Source organism: Schistocerca gregaria, chromosome X (genome assembly GCF_023897955.1).
Source record: "Schistocerca gregaria isolate iqSchGreg1 chromosome X, iqSchGreg1.2, whole genome shotgun sequence".
Taxonomy (NCBI): Eukaryota; Metazoa; Arthropoda; class Insecta; order Orthoptera; family Acrididae; genus Schistocerca; species Schistocerca gregaria.
In genome coordinates this window covers 164,002,131-164,005,913 of record NC_064931.1, presented here as the reverse complement: position 1 = coordinate 164,005,913, position 3,783 = coordinate 164,002,131, and the positions used below count along the sequence as shown (strand labels likewise).

At 44.4% G+C, this 3,783-nt stretch overlaps 1 non-coding gene across 1 annotated transcript; it reads right to left on the bottom strand.

The window, feature by feature from the left end:
- Positions 1 to 429: 429 nt before the first annotated feature.
- On the bottom strand, positions 430 to 504 carry Trnas-cga (transfer RNA serine (anticodon CGA)). Its single transcript has one exon. It is a non-coding gene; the product is annotated as a tRNA-Ser (tRNA).
- Between the last annotated feature and the right edge of the window lie 3,279 nt (positions 505 to 3,783).

Sequence of the window (3,783 nt, the reverse complement as noted above, 5' to 3'; positions counted from 1 at the left end):
CGTTTTTAATCTGTTTGCCACCTTCTTCGGTGCTGGCGACTACACGTAATGGGATTACTGCCTCTCACATGAACACCCAGTGTCTCAAACTTACCACTGCTCAGAGTACGATCAACGTCCGTCAGCTCGGAGGTCTTGGTAAGCCTGTTGTAGGCAGAGGTGTACACATTCTGATTTTAACCTGTCCACGCTTCCCTGTTAGCCAGACAGACAAGCTGCTGCAGGTTAGCAGCAGAAGGACAGGCTGCTTCACTCCCATTCCAGCCAAGCAATGCCCAACCCAAGCAGGCTGAAGGAATATTGCTTGCCTGCTCGTCTTCCTGCTGTGCTAAATTACCTGCCAGTTTATTCTGTACGCTTTCAGAATGAGATTTTCACTCTGCAGCAGAGTGTGCGCTGATATGAAACTTGCTGACAGATTACAACTGTGTGCCGGACCGAGACTCGAACTCGGGACCTTTGTCTTTCGAGGGCAAGTGCTCTACCAACTGAGCTACCCAAGCACTACTCACGCCCCGTCCTCACAGCTTTACTTCTGCCAGTACCTCGTCTCCTACCTTCCAAACTTTACAGAAGCTCTCCTGCGAGTTTTATCTGTCAGCAAGTTTCTGTACGCTTTCTTTGTAGTGTTGTGAGTTGGGTTTCAGAAGTTTATGAAAAGTTTTTTTTCACCCGAGTAATACAAGATGAGGCTCGATGAAATATGCTGTATACTTATTTACTATCATTGTAGGCCATAAAACTGTAAATTTTATTTGTCTTTTTTCCCTTTTGGCATAATTTGGGCTTATTTATTTGTTTCGATACGAACAGTTTTCTCTGCAACTCCACCAAAATGGTTCGAATGGCTCTAAGCACTATGGGACCTAACATCTGAGGTCATCAGTCCTCTAGAACTCAGAACTACTTAAACCTAACTAAGGACATCACACACATCCATGCCCGAGGCAGGATTCGAACCTGCGACCGTAGCAGTCGCCCGGTTTCGGACTGAAGCGCCTAGAACCCCTCGGCCACCGAGGCCGGCAGGTCCAGATCCTTTGCACCTAAGAACCTGAAGATGTGTATTATACAGTAACGCCTTACGGGATAGGAAGAATAGTTTGTGTAACCTTAGTGTGTTCCTGTCAAATATGACGCCATTTCTACTAATCTTAATTACGTTTTCCAGGATTTGTATAGCAGGTTTTTTGAATTCATTCTAAAGGACCGAAACAGTTCATTCTAAATTCCCCGAATGCATTTCAGCTAACAAGAAGTTCGTTTTCCATATTATTTTGATCTGAAAGGTACATATCTGAAAGAATAAGCTTTTCTTTCACTCTAAGCTTACCCTGCACTTTTTTGCGTATCACCAGAATGTGGTGTTTAATATCCACTTAGCCACATTTTTTCCTATTTCAGTCAACGTTTGGTCTAAATTTAGAAAACCTATACACCGCCAAATGCCCTCAAGTCCTTAGTACAAATTTCCATACACTTGTCATCCACTAACCCTTTGTTGCTTTTCAAAATATTTCCAAAAAATGGTTCAAATGGCTCTGAGCAAAAAAATGGCTCTGAGCACTATGGGATTCAACTGATGTGGTCATTAGTCCCCTAGAACTTAGAACTACTTAAACCTAACTAACCTAAGGACATCACACACATCCATGCCCGAGGCAGGATTCGAACCTGCGACCGTAGCGGTCGCGCGGTTCCAGACTGTAGCGCCTAGAACCGCTCGGCCGCCCCGGCCGGCTCAAAATATTTATTGAGAAACTAATTTGCTGGTCAAATTTACAAACATGTCATAACATGCGCCGGCCGCGGTGGCCGAGCGGTTCTACGCGCTTCAGTCCGAAACCACGCGACTGCTACTGTCGCAGGTTCGAATCCTGCCTCAGTCATGGATGTGTGTGATGTCCTTAGGTTAATTAGGGTTAAATAGTTCTAAGTTCTAGGGGAATGATGACCTCAGATGTTAAGTCCCATAGTGCTCAGAGCCATTTGCACCACTTGTCGTAACATACACGAGCGTTTACAACTTTTTGCACGATCTGCATTGCGAGACATCTGTCGATTTAGCTGAACCTGCTTCATAAACACGGCAAAATTTTTTCTCTGCTGGACTTGGGCTCTGCTTCGTGACTGGTATACATTCCGCAAATGTTAATTTCTCCTCTGTCTCCTAAAATTTTGGTTTGTTCATTTTGCGTCTCCAACCTTTATGATAAATGAGCTGCAGTGAAACTACCTACGCAGACATGCACCTGGATAGTCACGTTGGAGTGATAGCGCAGCCCATTGTCCGGTGCAGCACGCTGAACTGGCCCCTTGAAGCTTGCCAGCCTTGCCCGTTTTGACCACTGTGCTTCAGTACACATGTACTGTTATGTGTCCGTTTCTACATCAACATCTGCATCTACATGACTACTCTGCAATTTACATTTAAGTGCTTGGCAGAGGGTTCATCGAACCACAATCATACTATCTCCCTACCATTCCACTCCCGAACAGCGCGCGGGAAAAACGAACAACTAAACCTTTCCGTTCGAGCTCTGATTTCTCTTATTTTATTTTGATGACCATTCCTACCTATGTAGGTTGGTTTCAACAAAATATTTTCACATTCGGAAGAGAAAGTTGGTGACTGAAATTTCGTAAAAAGATCTCGCCGGGACGAAAAACGTCTTTGCTTTAATGACTTCCATATCTGCCACACTCTCTCCCCTGTTACGTGATAAAACAAAACGAGCTGCCCTTTTGCATCCTTTCGATGTCCTCCATCAATCCCACTTGGTAAGGATCCCACACCGCGCAGCAATATTCTAACAGAGCACGAACGAGTGTAGTGTAAGCTGTCTCTTTAGTGGGCTTGTTGCATCTTCTAATTGTCCTGCCAATGAAACACAACCTTTGGCTCGCCTTCCCCACAATATTATCTATGTGGTCTTTCCAACTGAAGTTGTTCGTAATTTTAACACCCTGGTACTTAGTTGAATTGACAGCCTTGAGAATTGTACTATTTATCGAGTAATCGAATTCCAACAATTTCTTTTGGAACTCATGTAGATCACCTCACACGTTTCTCTATTTAGCGTCAACTGCCACCTGCCACACCATACAGCAATCTTTTCTAAATCGCTTTGCAACTCATACTGGTCTTCGGATGACCTTACTAGACGGTAAATTACAGCATCATTTGCGAACAACCTAAGAGTACTGCTCAGATTGTCACCCAGGTCATTTACATAGATCAGGAACAGCAGAGGTCCCAGGACGCTTCCCTGGGGGACACCTGATGTCACTTCAATTTTACTCGATGATTTGCCGTCTATTACTACGAACTGCGACCTTCCTGACAGGAAATCACGATTCCAGTCGCACAACTGAGACGATACCCCGTAGGCCCGCAGCTTGATTAGAAGTCGCTTGTGAGGAACGGTGTCAAAAGCTTTCCGGAAATCTAGAAATACGGAATCAACTAGAGATCCCCTGTCGAAAGCGGCCATTACTTCGTGCGAATAAAGAGCTAGCTGCGTTGCACAAGAACGATGTTTTCTGAAACCATGCTGATTACGTATCAATATATCGTTCCCTTCGAGGTGATTCATAATGTTTGAATACAATATATGATCCAAAACCCTACTGCAGACCGACGTCTACGATATAGGTCTGTAGTTTCTTAAACACTGATGCGACCTGCGCAATTTTCCAGTCTGTAGGTACAGATCTATCGGTGAGCGAGTGGTTGTATATGATTGCTAAGTAGGGAGCTATTGTATCAGCGTAATCTGAAAG